Source organism: Myotis daubentonii, chromosome 5 (assembly GCF_963259705.1).
Source record: "Myotis daubentonii chromosome 5, mMyoDau2.1, whole genome shotgun sequence".
NCBI classification, from domain to species: domain Eukaryota; kingdom Metazoa; phylum Chordata; class Mammalia; order Chiroptera; family Vespertilionidae; genus Myotis; species Myotis daubentonii.
Genome location: NC_081844.1, coordinates 88220889 through 88241051, shown reverse-complemented (window position 1 = coordinate 88241051; position 20163 = coordinate 88220889). Strand labels below are relative to the sequence as shown.

The 20163-nt window shown below is 42.9% G+C and overlaps 1 non-coding gene across 1 annotated transcript; it reads left to right on the top strand.

Annotated features, from left to right (window-relative positions):
- Positions 1-13901: 13901 nt before the first annotated feature.
- Positions 13902-14005, top strand: LOC132236362 (small nucleolar RNA U13). The gene has a single exon (XR_009453290.1). It is a non-coding gene; the product is annotated as a small nucleolar RNA U13 (small nucleolar RNA).
- The last annotated feature ends 6158 nt before the right edge of the window (positions 14006-20163 follow it).

Below are 20163 nucleotides of genomic sequence, written 5' to 3'. Positions count from 1 at the left end.
AAGAGCTCATCTATTCAGCTCTGCTCGGCTAAGAGGAAAAAAGGAAGAGAAAAACCACCCTGATGAGGCCATGGCATGCTTTGTTGGGCTCCGCTTTCTCCAATGGCTCAGAGTCTAAGGCAGGGATCCTCAAATGTTTTAAACAGGGGGCCAGTTCACTGTCCCTCAGACCGTTGGAGGGCCGGACTATAGTTTAAAAAAAACAACTATGAACAAATTCCTATGCACACTGCACACATCTTATTTTGAAGTAAAAAAACAAAATGGGAACAAATACAATATGTGTATTTGCATGTGGCCTGCAGGCCGTAGTTTGAGGACCCCTGGTCTAAGGCTAATGTCCCAGTCCCCGCTTTGGGGATACTCATCTACTTACTTGACAGGTTGTTTCTGTTTTGAAATAGGATACGATCTCTCCTTATATGCAAGCTTTCATGTTGGTACAGTCTACTCGGAAAGACAACTACGGGAAAGAAATCTTCTAACCCCCAAGCTTTTCTCCCCAAAGAGCCCGAGCTGCAGAAGTGCCCTACAGGGGCCACTCCCACTTTGTAAAGAAAAGAAAAAAAATATAGTAAAGTCCTTGGTAACTTAAAACCTTGGAGTCCTGCTGGTTTAACTAGTAGAAATGATTAAGTACCTAGGTATTTTGAAATAGATGTATACCGAAATATTAATTAATCTGACTTTGCCTACTTTTGACCCTTATCACAGAAAAGCTAGAAAACACACCTGAAATTGTTAGTGGATGTTTTTTGTTTGTTTGTTTGTTTTAAATAAGAAGTATGTCTCTCAAAAGTTTATTTGCCAATGTAAAGAATGCTAACTGCTTAATTTGTGGTGGTCGCCCAATATAAGCAGCTGGCTTATGGGTGAGGCAGAGCAGATTTTTGTGGATGACCTGCTGCTCTCCCACGCTGCCGGCATTATTGGAATAAACGCTCGTATATGATTCAGCCCTGTCTCTGCTTGATTGGCTGCAGTAGTGACAGGCAGCCGGACCCCTGGTTGTACAGTTAGACTTTCTCCCAGGACAATCATGCTCCTTTGCCTCCAACTTTGTAAGGGAGGCCAAGCTGTGATTAAGCCTATTGAAAAAAAAAAAAGTATTATCAGGAGTTACAAGATGATATAGCTGGCAAGTTCCTTAGCTGAAAAGAAAAATGCAAAAGCCTCATTCTATACTCCCCTGCTCTTGAAGCCATGCAAACATAAAATTCAAGTGATAATGATCATATCAAGAAAAACAAGAAAACAAAAGGTCCCACCAGGCTCCTGGGGAGGGGCCTCTTGTGAGCAGAGAAATGCACGTGAAGATACAAACTAGAGCGGCCAAGAACATCCTAAGGAAAGGAAGGAGGAGGGTCCAGGGGGACGATCTGGGAGGGAAAAGAAATTGAAGCCTGCAAGATGGGGAGGCCATAGAAAAGGAGATTTGGGGGAGAGAAAGAACATGTCTGGCACCTAGACAGAAAACAGGGGAAAAACGGAAATGGAAAAGGTGGGTTTTGTGAACTTTGGACATCTATTGGCGATGTTAGTATGTCTGTAAAAGAATTGAATCGACTTCAAGCTGGTAATGGGCAAACAGAGGCTGTGCTAGGGGATCCGGTCACATTTGAGTTAGAGGTCCCTTTTATTGTTTGAAATACGTTTTTATTGATTTGGGAGGGGGGGAGGAGGGAGGAGAGAGAGAGGAACAATGATGTGATAGAGATACACTGATTGACTGCCCCTTGCATGCCCCCTACTGGGGATCCAGCCTGCAACCAGGCCTATGCCCAGACTGGGAATCTAGCTGACAACCTTTGGTGTCTGTGATGATGGATACTCAACCATCCGAGCCACTCCGGCCAGGGCATAGGTCCCTTTTTATTAAGTACTTTGAAAAGGCAACATGCATCCATTTATCTCTTGTTAAAAGATCAACTGAGGCATATGAACATTTATGAGCAAATATGCATTCAAATAGGGCAGCATCCAATCTGGCAGACAGAAGGATCGCTGAGGAGCTGTATGAAAGGTTTTTATAGCCAGAAGGGAGTGAGAACAGGGACGTTAATACTAGACAGAAAGTGTGCTGGTCATGGCAGGTTCCTGTCTTTAGGGGGCCAGGGTCCACCAGGCAGATTACCTGGCTCATGCTGATGGGGAGGGTCCTGATTGTAAGATGCCATTTCGGAGGAAGCCAAAACTGTAAGTAACTCTTGGTTTGGTGGTGCAGGGCTCAGCCTAAGTGACTACGATGGGGGCCTGTTGTCTTGTTTTTGTAACATTCTCTAAATCCAGTGCCTAGGGCTTCTTTAAGCACCAAAGTCATTCAATAAACATTCTTTTCTATATTGGTAGCACATTTATTCTTTTGGTGAAGTGGGAGGGGGAATAGGAGATATGAAATAAGAGTTCTGCTTCTCCTCTCATCTAGCTTTTCTATGATGATCTGATTTCGAATCAACTACACTCCCATATAACTGTACACACAAAACATGACTCCAGCAATAAATCCATATTTTATGCTAAGCATTTTAAGATTGCTATGATCCCTTCTTTATACAAGAAAACTAAAGTTAGGAGGTTTAAAAATTCCCCCAAATCCATGGCCAAAACCTGGAGACATGTTTTTGACTACTAGATTGGGGTTCTTTCCACCACACTTGTGTGTTTCTCAAAGTGTAGGCCACGGATGGCAACATCCCAGGGATCATGTTAGAACTGCAGCAGTGCAGCTACGGGATAAGAAAAGTAATGCACAGAAAAAAAACATGCATTGACATAAAGACCTCCTGAATCAGAATCTGCATTTTAACACAATCTCCAGGTGATTCATACGCACATTTCAGTTTGAATGTCTGGCATTCATTCCATCATACCACCTACTCCAAACTGAGAGCATTCATTTCTAGCTATAGCATTACTCGGGATAGAAAATAGAAAAGTTCTGCATGAAATTTGAAAATTCTATGTCGCTAAGATACCATATGGCATTGCAAAGTAAGCTACAAAGCAGTTTGTTTAGAATAATTCCATTTTAAAATAAATTTTATGTAAATAGGCATGTATATCCACACAGAGAATAAAGATGAAGGGTTTTAATGGAAATGTTCTCTCTGGTGCTGGGATTATGGACAATTTTGTCATTTTCTTCTTTATTAGCTTTCGTTAAGAAACACCTATTGCCCTAACGGGTTTGGCTCAGTGGATATAGTGTCGGCCTGCGGACTCAAGGGTCCCAGGTTCGATTCTGGTCAAGGGCATGTACCTTGGTTGCAGGCACATACCCAGTAGGGAGTGTGCAGGAGGCAGCTGATCGATGTTTCTGTCTCGTCGATGTTTCTAACTCTCTATCCCTCTCCCTTTCTCTCTGTAAAAAAATCAATAAAGTATAGGGGAAAAAAAGGAACACCTATTAATTTCTTAAAGTTAGTCTTTTGGCAATAACTGAATCTAGCCAGCTAAGAGATTTAAAACAACAACAACAACAACAGAACGAATGCACAGAAAAACCATAAAAGAGCCCAATAGAATGCCATTACTAAAGTTTTCTGAGGTGCCAACCATGCCTGAAGGGAACTCTCACCAGCATTTTAAAACCTCAGAGACTCCACTCCCTGCAGGAAGGGGCTCATTCTTCTGGCCCCCAGGGGGCAGCCCTGTGTAGGTTACGCGAGCCTGCTCTCCCCCCCACGTGTGAATAATCAGACCTCATGTTAGTCATAATTCACTGAGGATCTGAAACATCCTGGGCACTTTAACAACAACAGCAACAACAAATATTAAGATGGAGAATATTTTATAAATAGAGGCTCCCCCCGCCCCCCCCCCCCCCCCCCCCCGCCGCCCCAAATAAACAGAAAAGAAACAGAACACAAACCACCCACATTGCTCGGCCATAGCGGCAGAGTCTCTGGCTGTGATGGTATCTGGCCTCGCTGAAGACATGGTTGGACTTCTTCCAGGGCAAGACAGACGGAGATGGGACCTTGGTGGGGGGGACCCCCTTAATTTCACATGGTCAATAAAGCTTTCCCCGAAACCCCATCCTCCCGTTGGGGCCACAGGAAATTATTTTCCTCGCAGCATCCCAAGAACTCCACTTCCGCCGATAACACTGGTACCAATTTTAATGTGGGGAGGGGGTTTGCCCCACACCCCAAGCCACGCTCTAGACACCAGCTGAGTGTTCTAACAACTCAGCTGGATTCTGACACTACCTCCCCGGAGACAGCTTCAGCTCCCACAGGTTAAGGCTTCACTCCTACAAGAGCCCGCTCCCCCAATACACGCCTCAGATGTCAGCCTCCAGCCCTGGTTGTTCCCTGTGCTTCTGACTGACTGGCTATAGATCAGGGCCCCCATGACCCCTCCTTGGTTTGATTAATAGCTAGAGCAACTAAAAGAACTCAGGAAACCCATTTATTCACTAGATCACTGGTTTATTATAAAAGGGACATAAGTCAGGAACAGACAGGTGGAAGAGGTGTACACACAGGGCAAGGTATGGGGAAAGGGTAGGAAGCTTCCATGCCCTGTACAGGTGCAACACTCTTTTTTTAATGGTTATTATTTATTTATTTATTTTTAAATTTAAATTCTTTATTGTTGAAAGTATTACACATGTCTCCTTTTTCCCCCATTGACGACTCCCCGGCCGCTCCTCCGCGCCCCCCGCCCCAGCACATGTCCCCTCCCCTCTACTGTCTGTGTCTTTTTGTTATGCTTCTTTGCAGGCATACAAGTCCTTTGGTTGATCTCTTCCCCCGCCACACCCTGCCTTCCCTCTGAGGTTTGATGGTCTGTTCGATGCTTCTATGTCTCTGGGTCTATTTTTGTTCATCAGTTTGTATAGTTCATTATATTCCATAAATGAGTGAGATCATGTGGTATTTATCTTTCTCTGACTGGCTTATTTCACTTAGCATAATGGTCTCCAGGTCCATCCATGCTGTTGCAAATGGTAAGAGTTCTTTCTTTTTCACAGCAGCGTAGTATTCCATTGTGTAGATGTACCACAGGTTTTTAATCCACTCATCTTCTGATGGGCACTTAAGCTGTTTCCAAATCTTAGCTATGGCAAATTGTGCTGCTATGAACATAGGGGTGCATATATCTTTTCTGATTGGTGTTTCTGATTCTTGGGATCTATTCCTAGAAGTGGGATTACCGGGTCAAACGGGACTTCCATTTTTAATTTTTTGAGGAAACTCCATACTGTCCACAGTGGCTGCACCAGTCTGACGACTGGTAATTCTTATCTCACTGTTAACACTAAGGAACTAAGTATCTAGGCTCTGCTCTTTTGGAATGCCAGTGGCCTTTCTTGTGACTCCTCAAATCATACCACACATAATGCCCAATGATCACTGAGCTTCCGTGCCAGGCAATAATGCCCCAGCTTCCTCATCTAAGCAATGAGGGTAATACTAATACTTTGTATGATTGCTGGGAGGCTAAAGTGAGGCAATGCATGGAACAGACTTACCACAATGGCATGTACATAGCAAAGAGTAAAAGATACCGACCATCATTCTCAGTACTGTTATTGTGGTAGTTAGAGAAGGGGCCATCTACTCATCTCTATATTCTTAGCTCCTACTAAGTGTCTGGTGTGTGGCAGGTGCTCAAAAATTGTGGAATGAGTGAAGGTATTACTAAAAAACATCAAGGATGCCCAGGGTTTATAACTCAGAATGATGAGAGGTCTCTTTTCATTTTTATAGCTCATATTTAAAAAATCCATGTAGAGAGACAACCTTGTGCTGATACTGAGAAAAGTGAAAACTTCATGGGTTGTTTTTTTTTTTTTTTTTGTCCTAAACAACAACAGAAAGAGTGTGTTTCTAATTAGGGGGGTGGGGGAGAGAAGTACCTTGACCACCAGCTTCTAAACACTGACTTCCTGAAAGAAAGTGGAAAAATCCAAAACTAAATAAAAATCTACAGCTTCTCTGGGACCCATGCTCAGGGCCGTATCAGCTAATTCTCCAGCGGGGAGAAGCTTCCATCCACCAATGAAGCCAGCCTCCTTTTGCAAACCCCTTTTATAGGCAGAATTCCTTTCCTATTTCCTTGGTTTTATTTCACTTTGTGGAGTGCTTGCAACATTGTGGTTTGAAGGAGCACCAGGGAGAGAGGGGGCAACATGAGGGCGAGTTCCTCCAAATGTCAGGCAGGGTAGTGCCAGGACAGCTGGGCCTGAAACCCCGCCCCTGAGGAGGGGCACTGGTGTGGCTGGGGAGGATGTGAGCTCAGCGTCATCTGGTTTCTTTTAATGCTCTCAGCAAAAGCCCTGAGTTATTGCATTCTTTCTCAATGTCTTACATAAAATCAGATTATTAAATGCAGAGAGAGTCAACTGTTCTCTGTCCTCTTGGCTAGCTTTCTTGCATCACCATAGCGATATCCATAAACAGAGAAGTAAATTAACCTCTGAAGAAGTCTGCTGGCTTTCCTGTTCAAATTGCTCTCACTTTCCCTGCTTAACCACACATGTGTACACGCACGCACATGCTCACACAACTGGGACTCATCTTCCTTATTGCTAAGTCTATGAATTGACCCAGTGGTGATAAGACCTAAGAGCACAGCTTGGTTCCCATCACTGTTTTGTTTTAAAAACCTTTAATTCCTCCTCATTGCCCTCAGAGTTGTGATTCCTTCACGTAGTGTTTCAAGTTCTTGATCTCTTTCAAAGCCACATCATCATTTGTCAGTGTCCCCCAGAAGCCATTTGAGGAGGGAAGGGGCTCATTGCCTTAGAGAACTCTTTCTTGTCCGATCGTGGCATTTCTGTCCAAGCCCTCTGCAGTCACCTCATCACAATCAAAGCAACCTTCAGGTCCACCTCCAACACCGAATCCCAAACTTCCCCTCTTCTGTTTCGACTGCCCCAGCCTGAACCAAGCCGTTCTCAAGTTCAACCTGGATGATATCGTCAAGAGCTTCTGAGCAGGTCTGGTGTTTTTACTCTTGCCCTGCATGGTCTATTTTTGACACAGCAGTCAGCATGATCTATTAAAAATTTTTATCATATGAGTTCACTCTCCTGCTCAACACCCTTCTGTGACTCTCCTGGTGCACAGATTATGTTCAAAAGCCGTACAATGCCTGCTGGGTCCTGTAAGACCTGGCCCATGCCCACCCTGGCCCTTCCTCTCCAGAATCAAGCCCGTCCCTGCTTCTGGCCCTCTCAGTTTCTCTTATTCTGGAACAGTTTCCTCTGGTTGTTTCAGGGTTGATGCCTTTTTATCGTCATTCACGTCTCAGCTTCAATTCTCCTTAGAGAATTTTTTGACCACCCAACCTGCAGTCACCCTCATCCCACCCAACACTCTATCAAATAGCCATTTCTCCAAAGCCCTGGTCGGCAAACTGTGGCTCGCGAGCCACATGCGGCTCTTTGGCCCCTTGAGTGTGGCTCTTCCACAAAATACCATGTGCGGGCGCATAAACCGTGCGATTGAAACTTTGTGGCCCATGCACAGAAGTCGGTTTTCAGCCTGGGTGAGTCTATTTTGAAGAAGTACTGTTGATATTTGGCTCTGTTGACTAATGAGTTTGCCGACCACTGCTCCAAAGATATAGAAATCGCCAATAAGCACAATGAAAAGATGATCAATATCACTAGTCACTAGGGAAATGCAAACTAAAACCATAATGAGATACCGCCTCACACCCATTAGGATGCCTATTATTTAAAAAACAACAACAGAACGTAAGTGTTTGTTAGTAAGGATGAAGATGTAGAGGAATTGGAACCCTTGTGCATTGCTGGTAGGAATGTAAAATGAGGCAGCCTTTGTGGAAAAAGTATAGCAGTTCCTAAAACAACTGAGCATAGTCCTGGCTGGTTTGGCTTTGTGGATAGAGCGTCGGCCTGCGGACTGAAGGGTCCCAGGTTCCATTCCAGTCAAGGGCACATGCCTGGGTTGTAGGCTTGATCCCCAATGGGGGACGTGCAGGAGGCAGCTGATCAATGATTCTCTCTCATCATTGATGTTTCTATCTCTCTTTCCCTCTTTCTTCCTCTCTGAAATCAATAAAGATATATTAAAAAACAAAAACAAACAATAAAAAAAATAGCATACAATTATCATATAATCCAACAATTTCACTTCTGGTTATCCACCCACAAGAATTGAAAGCGGATCCCATGTTCAGAGCTTTATTCACAAAAGCAAAAGATGAAAGCAACCCAAGTGTGTATTGACAGACAAAGAAATAAACAAAATGTAGCATATACATACAGTGGAATATTATCCAACCTTAAAAAGGAGAGAAATTCTGATACATGCTACAACATAAATAACACTTGAAACATGATGCCAAGTGAAATAAGCCTGTCAGAAAAGAACAGATTCTGTATGATCCCACTTACATGATGTACCTGGATAGTCAAATTCACAGAAACAAACAATAGAAAGGTAGCTGCCAGGGGCTGCAGGGGAGGGGGAGGGGAAATTATTGTTCAACTAGAGGCCAGATGCATGAAATTCCTGCAAGGGGCTGGGCCCTTGTAGCTGCAGCGGCTTGCCTTGGCCCTCACAGCCCCTGCTTCATCCGGAAGGTTGTCTGGAAGGATATCGGGTCTAATTAGCATGTTACGCTTTTATTATTATAGATGGGGATAGAATGTCAATTTTAGAAGGAAAAAGTTTTGGAGATGGATGGTCATGATGATTGCACAACAGTGTGATTGTGCTCAATGCTGTTGAATTGTACGCTTAAAAATGGTCAAATGGTAAAACAAACAAAACCTCCTTTCCTGAAAATCTGTAGAAACAGAGAGGAGATTGTGGTTGCCTAAGGCTGGAAGGGGTTGGGGGAAAATGGGGAGTAAATGCTGATGGGTAAAATGGTCTCTTTGGCATAATGAAAATGGCCTAAAATTTATTGGGTTGCACAACTCTGTGAAATATTAAAAACCATTGACTTGTATACTTTAAATGGGTAATTTACATGGTGTGTGAATTATATCTCAACTAGAGGCCCGGTGCACGAAATTTGTGCACTTTGAGGGGCGGGGGAGGTTTCCTCAACCTGGTCTGTGCCCTCTTGCAGTCAGAGAGCCCTCAGGGGGTGTCTGACTGACGGCTTAGACCCATTCCTGGTGGTGAGTAGGCCTAAGCCGTCAGTCGGACATCCTTAGCACTGCCGCGGAAGCGGGAGAGGCTCCTGCCACTGCCGCTGTGCTCGCCAGCCATGAGCCTGGCTTCTGGCTGAGTGCCACTCCCGCTGTGGGAGTGCATTGACCAACGGGGGCAGCTCCTGCATTTAGCATCTGCCCCCTGGTGGTCAGTGTGTGTTATAGCCACCAGTTGTTCTGCTGTCGGGCTGAAACTGGCTCTCTGACATCCCCTGAGGGGTCCCAGATTGTGAGAGGGCACAGACCAGGCCAAGGGACCCCACTGGTGCATGATCAGGGCTGGGGAGGGACATGGAAGGTTGGCCAGCTGGGGCAGAACCATGAGAGGGCTCCAAGGCATGTCTGACCTGTCTCGGTCAGTCCTGATTGGCCAGACCCCAGCAGCAAGCTAACCTACTGGCTGGAGTGTCTTCCCCCTGGTGGTCAGTGCACATCATAGTGGGCAGTTGAGTGATCTTAGCATGTCATTAGCATATTATGCTTTGATTGGTTGAATGGACAACTGGACACTTAGCATATTAGGCTTTTATTATATAGGATTATATAGGGTAAGGCTGATATACATAGAGAAATCTCCTTTGTCATTTGACAATCTCTTTACCTAGACAAGTAATCTACAACTTTGGCTGCCCATGACATTCCTCCTCATTCTATCCAAAAATTCAAATTCCTTTCTTCTTCTCCATCAAAAGTAATTACCCTCTGCCCATTTCCTTCCCATCCTGCTGCCCAAAACTAATGTTATACACTTATGGGTTTTTTGTTTTGTTTGTTAATCCCCACCCGAGGATATTTTCTCCATTGATTTTTAGAGAGAGTGGAAGGGAGGGAGATAGACAGAGAAACATCAATGTGAAAGAGACACATCAATTGGTTGCCTCCTGCATACATTCCCTTTGGGGGATGGAATCAAACCTGCAACCAAGGTATGTGTCCTTGACCGGAATTGAACTCGGGACCTTTCAGTCTGTGGACTGATGCTCCAACCACTGAACAAAACCGTCTGGGGCCATTTATGTTTTTTAAAAGACCTAATGAGCGCCTATGATAAAGAGCCTCTGACGCCTAAAAGGTTGAGCTAATGTGGAAAATCCAGGGAACCTGGCAGACCATGGCGGATATATTTAGATAGGTGTCACAGCAAACACAGTAGAAGCTGCCCATGATCTTTTCTGTTTTTGCTGCCAAGAGGGATAGAAACTATCAGTCACAGGGATAAGCTTTCACTTTCCAGAGAGGAAAAAGAGAAAACAAAGAGCTTCCCAGCAACCCAAGTCACTGGACTTAGTCAGCATTACAGCAGTGTCCTGGGTTGCTTTTAATTCTCTCAAAGGTAAAATCCTGGGATTCATGGAAGAGCTCATGTTTAGAAAGGGCAATCTGGGTTCTAGAACAGCCCTGTTCCATGTTAAAGGTAAACAAAGCCAGACAGTAGTTAAAGTGGTAAGGATTAATCATTGCAATGGGAAAAGAGTCCAGCATGAACTGAACTGAACTGAACTTTGAATTGTATGGAAGTGACTGAATGTTTTCAAACGAGAATAAGGAACAGGCAGGGGATTGAGTCAGGGAAGTGAAAAATGGGAACCTTTAGTTTTCTTAGGCAGGCACTTTAAGGGAGGTTAGGGTCGTCCTAAGGATGTGGCCTTGAGCTGTTAGAAACTATGTTGGTGTTTTTATTAAAGTCTTTAAAGACAAAGGTTTAGGCCTAGTCAAGAAGAGGGTTCAGGGGAGTCTGGCTTGAGTTTGGTCAAGGAAAGAATCTTGGTCATCTGTCACTTGCTGGCTGTGTGATCCTGGGTGAGTCACATTCCATTTCTGACCCCTAGTTTCTAAGATCAAAATACTTCCAAGACCAGTACCTTTCCCAATAACTCCCCCTACTTGTTGTCCTGAAAGATAGGGGGTAACTTGGGTTTGAGTCTCATATCAGCACTTATTAGATACTAGAGGCCCATTGCACAAAACTTGTGCACTTGGGGAGAAGGGGTCCCTCAGACTGGCCTGTGCCCTCTCACAGTCTGGGAGCCCTCAGGGGACGTCCAACTGATGGCTTAGGCCTGCTCCTCGGGGGGAGCAGGAGTGCACTGACCACCAGGGGGCAGCTCCTGCATTGAGCGTCTGCCCCCTGGTGGTCAGTGCGCGTCATAGTGACAGGTCGTTCCGCCTTTTGGTCGATTGCATATTAGCCTTTTATTATATAGGATGTGACTTTGAACAAGTACAATTGCCATTGGGTGCCGTGTCCACACCCTTAAAATAACAACAAATGACCTGGACAGAGATTGGCATCTATGACTTCTGCATCATTACATTTCCTTGAATATGTCAAAATTGGGATTTTTACTATTTTATGTGGTAAAGTGAACATTTAAAAATAACCCAAATGTCTTTCAGTAGAAGACTGGTTAAGTAAATGGAACATTTATACAATAGAATCCTGAGAAAAAAATTTAAAAATAGATAATTATAATAGAATAAAGGCTAAAAATCATGAAGTGGAGGAAAAAATCAAATTATAGTACAGGATTGCTATTTAGATCTCATTTTAATTTTTATTCAATAAAAAGCATATAAATAATATATGAATATGCACATGTACATGTATATGTGCATAGAGATAAAAGTATGGTTGGATATACACCAAACACTAACGTACCTGTATTGTTGCCTACTGTGTGTTTGTTATATGTGTATGTGGATGTTGGGGAGTGAGGGATGATGACTTATACAAGATTAGAATCTATTAGTGAGGATATCACTTTTCCTATTAAAGGGTAGGCAATTTGTGCCAAGGCCTTGTGCTAAGCATTTTATGTCTATAACTCATAATCATTCAAATAACCTGAGAGGTAATGATGTTACCGACAATGATGACTATTATTATTACAGATGAGAAAAGTGAGATGCAAAGAGGTTAAACAACTTGCTCAGTATCACACTACTGTAAGGTGCCAGAACCACAGCTCTAACTGTGGCACTGACTTCATATTTTTTTCTGTTTAACCAATATTTAACTTCTTAGCTAATTGCTTTTGAAATAAAAATGAGTGATTTGTTAATTCCTAGATGACCAATCTTTCTTCATCACAATGAAACCTATCACAGATTTCCCCATTCTCCATTTAATATGGAGAAATATTTCCCACATCAGAATGTATATAGGTAAAGGGATGCCTGTCTATATTAGATTAATATCCATCAGTAATATTTATTCTTACCAACATGTAGTTTAAACCTTGAAATTATCCCTTTGTTTTCCCTACCATTATGAACAGTCAATAAATGGAGTGAGGAGAAAATTCCAGCATCTATAAGTAAAAACACATGTCACTTTCTATTTGCTTCTGCTTATTGCCCCGGCCTCTAATAATTTGAGGAAGAGTGAATGTCTGTAAACCAGAGACTCATGATCTGAGAGTAAAAATAGAAATGGAAAAGACAGAAAATATCATTTAATGGGAACACAATTGGCCAGTTTACCAGCAGGCTCCAAATAGCAATAGTTTTGGAAAACAATGGGAGAATGTCAATTCTGTCTTATAAACCTTTTTGGAGGCCAATCCAGCCAGCTTTTGCAGCAAAGAGCATAAGCGATAGGGGGAAAGAGGGAGGTGGGAGCATCAAGCATAACCCCACCCTCAAACCCCAAGTGCGGGTGTTTAGCAGTAACATCAAATGAACAAGGAAATTCACATAACTGCCCCAAATTCCTTATTGCATGACTTCAACCTTTCTGAAATCCCAGGTTCCCTATCTGTGAAATCATATCCTTCCTACTTCATTTCTCACAGGAAAAAATGCCAAAGCATGGATTCTTTGTTGAGTGCATTGAACATGAAGGATTGATAAATAGACATGGTTAATGCAACCTAATACCCTAGCCCAGTGATGGCGAACCTATGACACGCGTGTCAGAGGTGACACACGAACTCATTGTTTTGGTTGATTTTTCTTTGTTAAATGGAATTTAAATATATAAAATAAATATCAAAAATATAAGTCTTTGTTTTACTATGGTTGCAAATATCAAAAAATGTCGATATGTGACACGGCACCAGAGTTAAGTTAGGGTTTTTCAAAATGCTGACACGCCAAGCTCAAAAGGGTCGCCATCATGCCCTAGGCCAGTGATACAGGTACACTACTTTTCTTTTTCCTCTTTTCCTCGTTCGGGCCCTATGAACCTTGACCTCTGCTTGTCCTCCTAGTCTCATTGCATGTGAAGCTGCCAAAAATCTATTTGGTAGATGCATTCCTGTTCTGTGTTTCGTCAAACATGTTTACTAACAACATGTCAATATGATGCAGACTAGTTTTGTTTCCAGAGGAGAATAGAGTTCCACGTGGCTCAGGGGCAGAAACTACCTGGCATCATCAGACCCATATCCTCTCCTTCCCGGACCTGCAGCCAGAATACCTTTCCCAGGCTGCTTGTGGTCAGATGTGCTTGGTTCATAAAAATCTCCCAGCTCTCATCCTCCATGCTCTGTCTCCTTCCCCTGAGTTCATGCCCAAAAGGATAGAAATCTGAGCAGCTATGTGTTGAAGGTAGCAGGGCTCTGGAGTGGAGAAACCTAGACACCTGTATCGCCCTGTGGAGCTCGCCAATCAGGAGCATCTATTATGGGTTTCGAAAGGGTAAGAGATAAATGTCTCTTGTATTGGAGCCTTTATGCATTTGGAGGGTGGTTTGTTACAGCAGCTGTTTTCACCTAGCAAATCCAAGTTTTCTGATACTAAAAAAGAGACAAACACGATCCTTTTGTAGTTCATAAACATGATGATTGGGTGTTCACACTCTTGTGTGAGATGAGCCTCCCACAAACCTTGTTAGGACTTCAGCACATCAGCCATCTGACATGAGAAACAAAATAAAATAATAGCCCGGTGGGCATGGCTCAGTGGTTGAGTGTCGACTTATGAACCAGGAGGTCATAGTTCAATTCCCGGTCAGGGCACATACCCAAGTTGCAGGCTCAGTCCCTAGTGTGGGGCATGCAGGAGGCAGCCAATCAATGATTCTCTCTCATCATTGATGTTTCTATCCCTTTCTCTCTTCCTTCCTCTCTGAAGTCAATAAAAAAGTATTTAAAAAATAATATAAAATAAATAAATAAAAGACAGACACAAAGAGGCCATAATTAAGAATTTGATCAACCCTGGCCAGTGTTTCTCAGTGGTTAGCGTGTTGGCCCATGCACCAAAGGGTCACGGGTTCTATTTAAGGTCAAGGACACATATCTGGGTTGCAGATTCAATCCCTGGCACCAGTCAGGGCGTGTGTAGGAGGCAACCAATCCATGTGTCTCTCTAAGATCTATATTTCTCTCTCTCTCTGTCTCTTCCTCTGCATCCATCCCTCCCTTCCACTCTGTCTCTCTAAAAATCAATTAAAAAAATATCCTCGGTGAGAATTAAAAAAAAAAAAAGTTATTTTATCAGGTTGATAAAAAGGCTACAATATCAACAAACTCCATGATCATTCATTATAGCTGAGAAAACAGAGGCCCCACGAGGATGACTGAAAGGCCAAGAAATCAGATCAAAAGAACTAAATAGTTCAATATAACCAAACAAGAAGCTTTTAAAAAAGTTTTCTACAGTAATTCAATAGTGCTAAGATGCTCTAAAATGCTTATATTGGGGTTGAGTAATATTTTGGAGAGATGAAAGGAAAATACTAAGGAGAGGATGAAGAGAAACAATAAAATGGCATCAATATGAGGACCTGCGGAGAAGACAGCCAGTGACAAATGCTCATTGTTCTGCCTGGCAATAGGATTTTAGGTACATGAAAACATTATATTGAATTTTATATTAATAGCCTTGTTATGATGTGACATAACTCTCTTCAATCAATATAATGCATTTCCTGGGATATTTTAAGGAAAACATGCTGCACGTCACACCCAGCTTATAGGAGCATAGGACAGATAGAAAAATTAAGAGTGGCAGTATCTACTTATCAGCAGCCAGCCATATGAGAGAGACATGAATAGGGACAAAATATAAGCCTCTAAGTACTTTTGGGGATGATGGGAGGATGCTGGATTTTCTACTACATGTGAGTATGTGGTAATGCAAAATATTCTTTAGCAAGGGCTCTGAACTTGAACTGCTTATGGCTTAACCCAAGTGTCACCAGTTACTAACTTGTTAATTTATTTATCTGGGCTTCAGTTCTGGACCCTGTAAAAAGAAGATAATGCTAGAATCTATCTCCTTGTGATGCTATGAGGAACAAATTAATTAAATAATGTTAAGAGAAATAAATAGTGTCTGGCATATAGTAAGCCTTCAACAGACTTCATCTATTATTATTATTATTATTATCATTATCATTATTACTATATATTATTGCATGTGGAAGACAATGTAAGAAAGTCAGAAGTGGTGATGACTAAAACTTTCAGAGTATGGAGTTGTATGTAGCGACTTACGACATTTATGTACAACTATTGTATGTGAATGTAGAATTAGCTGACAAAGCAAAAAGTGATTGCCTAAAGAAACATTATTAAAATGAGATTATTTTTTCTGCCAAAATGGCTAAAATTTGAAAGATTGCCCATTCTTGAATTTAAACTGGAATTTCTATATATTGCCTGCAGGAATAAAAATGGGTACAACCACTTTGGAAAGTTATTTAATACTAGAGGCCTGGTGTACAAGATTCATGCACTGGAGGAGGTGGGGGGGTCCCATCAACCCAGCCTGCATGCACCCTCTTGCAGTCTGGAAGCCCTCAGGAGATGTCCAACTGACAGCTTAGGCCTGCTCCCCTAAGGGGCCTAAGCCAGCAGTCAGACATTCTTAGCGCTGCCTCGGAGGTGGGAGAGGCTCCTGCCACCACCTGGCTTCTGGCTGAGCAGCGCTCCCCCTGTGAGAGTGCACTGACCACCAGGGGGCAGCCCCTGTATTGAGCGTCTGCCTCCTGGTGGTCAGTGCACTGTCATAGCAACCAGTTCTTCCGTCGTTTGGTTGATTTGCATATTAGCCTTTTATTATATAGGATTATCTGTCAATATTGAACATACACAGAACCAAGGCCCAGCAATTACACTCCTAGATGTAGACTCAGTATCTGATCACTAAAATTTCTTCAGAATGATATTTATCACAGCATTACTCTTGATATTCTCAAACTGGATTCAGCCCCAATGTCCATCAGGAATAGAATGGATAAATAAATAAATTCACACCATGGAATACTACAGAACAATAATAATAAAAAGTGAACACCTGCTACATACAAAACATGGCCACATCTCACAAAAATAATGTTGAGAGAAAAAAATCCAGACACAAAGCATTAGATACTATATGGCTCATTTGTATACAATGAATATGCAGAATTATAAATACACTAGTGGCCTGGTGCACAAAATTCATGCACATTTAAAGGGGATTAATTAGAGGAAATATTTTAATATTACTATTTGCCCTTTCTCTATAATAGAAGTGTCAGAGATGAAAGAAAATTAATAAAATGTATATGAAAATCTTCCTTCTGTCAGAGTCCCGGGTGCACCAGGGGACCCAGAGTCAAGTCCCCACCCACCCACATGCACCTCAAAATCTCATGAGACCCAGACCCGGCCACACCCCCCCCCCCATTGGGCTAGATCAGGGGTGGGCAAACTTTTTGACTCGAGGGCCACAATGGGTTCTTAAACTGGACCGGAGGGCCGGAACAAAAGCATGGATGGAGTGTTTGTGTGAACTAATATAAATTCAAAGTAAACATCATTACATAAAAGGGTACGGTCATTTTTTTTTTACTTTTATTCATTTCAAATGGGCCAGATCCGGCCCGCAGGCTGTAGTTTGCCCACGGCTGGGCTAGATCCAGACCCGACTGGTCCCATCCTTGTCAAGCCTGCTGGGCCGGGGGCGCAGCCTCAGGTCCCCCGGCCTGGCGCTGGGACGAGGGGCAGAGTCTCAGGTCCTCTGTCAAGCCCCACCGGGAGTGGGTGCAGCCTCAGGTCCCCCATCAAGCCCCACCAAGGGAGAGTGCAGCCTCAGGTTCTCCATCAAGCCCTGCTGGGTGGGGGGCATGGCCTGAGGTCCCCCGGCCCAGGTCGAGGGGAGCAGCCTGAGGTCCCCAGCCCAGCACTGGGGTGAAGGGGCGCACCTTAAGGTCCCCTGTCAAGCCCCGCCAGGCAGGGGGCGCAGCCTCAGGTCCCCCAGCCCAGCACCGGGACTGGGAGTGTGGCCTCGGGTCCCCTGGCCCAGTGCTGAGGCAGGGGGCGCAGTCTGAGGTCCCCCATCAAGCCCTGCCAGGCGGGGGTGCGGCCTGAGGTCCCCCAGCCTGGTGCCAGGGTAGGGGGCACAGCCTGAGGTCCCCTGTCAAGCCTCACAGGGGCTTGGGAGGGGTGCAGCCTCAGGTCCCTGCTGATTGCTCATTAAAGCTCATGATGGGAACTCGGCCTCCCCTGTGGGTGCAGCCATCTTTGCGGCTGAGTGATGGTCAATTTGCAATTTGTGTATTCTTTATTATATGGGATAATGAATGTACAGTGTTGAATATTATACAGTGTAATGACCGTGTAGTGTTACATATCCAGGTAGTAATGACCCTGGGGAGGCAGGAATAGTGATGGGGTGGGGGCATGAACAGGATTTGTAGTAATGTGCTAGTTCTTTCCCTGGGAAGTGGTTGCACAAGCATGCTTACTTTGCCATAGTTCTGTGAACTATACACTTACAACTTGTGCCCTGTTACTCCTGAAGATTTTTATAAAGAAGACCTTTGAACCCAGCCAGCATGTCTCAGTGGTTGAGCGTCAACCTACAAACTAGGAGGTCAAGGTTTGATTCCTGGTCAGGGCACATGCCGGGGTTGCAGGCTTGATCCCCAGTGGGGGTGGGGGGATGCAGCAGGCAGCCGATCAATGATTCTCTCTCATCATTGATGTTTCTATCTTTCTCTCTATTTCCCTTCTTCTCTGAAATCAATATATATATATATATATTTTTTTTTTAAAGACCCTTGATAAGGACGGATACAGTGTTAGCCCCAACTAGATCCAAGGTGGTGCTTGCTCTATGCTCCCAGAATCAAAAACTTTCAGTCCCCATCATTGTTCAGAAATGAAACCACAGAAAAGACTCTGGCCTCACCACAGAATAACCTAAAGACAATGACATTTCTTAAAGGAATTAAACAACTAAAGCACATATTATGGTCAGTTCTCCACAAGCCAATAATTCTATTCAAAGCTGTTCGCAGACATAGAAAAATAAAAAAAAAAGACCTTCCATTTCCACAAACCTTATTTATCTTAACATTTCCATTGTTCTGCACAGCAGAACTTTATTAAAAAAATAATTAGGTATCTTATATTCAATGTTGAAATGCATTTGAATAAGGTTTTTGAAAAAAAGTGATTTTTGAGTCTTTCTGTGGAAAATATTCAAGTTCAGTCATTTTTTTTTTTTTTTTTACATTTGGTGATACCATTTTACCCCCACCCCAAATATTTCATTGTAAATTTAATAATCAACTCACATCACAACAGCAAAAAATGTTATCTTCAACACTACTTACACTTGTAGTTTTTTATTGTGTGTTTGCTTCTTTAATTTTCATCTCACCCATGAAACGAGGCTTCATTGGATTCGGAATTAAATTATTGTTGACTATGTATACAATACCTAGAATATATATGAATAAATAAATGACTAAAGTTTTGAAGACTTACCAGTGTTAATATGTTTCCATCATTTTTAAGGGAGCAGCAATAAATAAAACCTTATGCAGATCCCTCATCCATTAAGTATATGCAAGTAAAACTATGGTGTGGAGTTGTCCTCAGGTGTGGCTATGCAATCCTCTAAGTCTGAAGGCCTGAGAACCAAGAATATTGATGTCTGAGGGCAGGAGAAGATGGATGTCCCAGCTGAAGCAGAGGGCAAATGCACCATTGCTCTAACTTTTTGTTCTATTTAGGACCTTAACAGTTTGGATGGTGCCCACTCACATTTATTCAGTCTGCTGAATCAAATGCTAATCTCCTACAGAAATAAGCTCATAGACACGCCCAGAAGTAATGTCTTAACAGCTCTCTAGGCATCCCTTAGCCCCTCAGGTTGACTCATAAAATTAACCATCACAGTGACATTTAAAAAGGCTTGAAGAAATTGATAGAAGAAACCATGAGCACAGCTAGAAAAAGAATACTTAAGACGAAGGAAATGTCAAGTTCAAAGGCCCTGAGAAGAGTGCTTGGTGCTTTGGAAGAACAGGAAGGAGGCCAGCATGGATAGAACAAAGTGAGCAAAGGGCAGAGTTATAGGAAGTAAGGTCAGAAAAGTAATAAGGGGTCGCACTATTCACTGATACTCGGTCCAGTTGAAGCAGAAATAAATTCAAAAAATTAGAACTCAGCAGTCTATATATGTAAGGCTGTTTGTTTGTTTGTTTGTTTGTTTTGTGTGTGTGTGTTTTGTGTGTGTGTGTGGGGGGGGGGGTTGCTCAGTTATTAGAGCACAGGGCATTATCCCCTGCACTGAAGGATTGCTGGTTTGATTCCCGGTCAGGGCACATGCCTGGGTTGTAGACTAGATCCTGGGTAGGAGGTGTGGAGGAGGCAGCTGATCAATGTTTCACTCTCACAGAGATGTTTCTCTTTCTCCCCTTCTCTCTAAAAATCAATGGAAATCTTTTTTAAAAAAAAACGGTTATGGTTCCATCCACATAGAAAATGCAGACAATATAATGTTCAGCATTTAAAATGATGGATGCAGCATTTATATGCAGGGCATAGTATAACCAAGTGAAAGTGTGCCAACATTTAAGTAGCAGTATGATGGAGGTGGAACACTGTTTTTCTATGTTTTATTCATCGATTGTGTACAATTTTTAAATAATAGAAAAATAAACTCTTTAAATGGAAAAAAAATCAGATAATAGGAGACAGAATTATTCCCTATTGGAGAAATTCTCTATTTAGTAAGAGGCGCAATAGGTATGGTTTCTTTTAGGATAGACTGTATCTTAGCTAATCAAAGCCTTA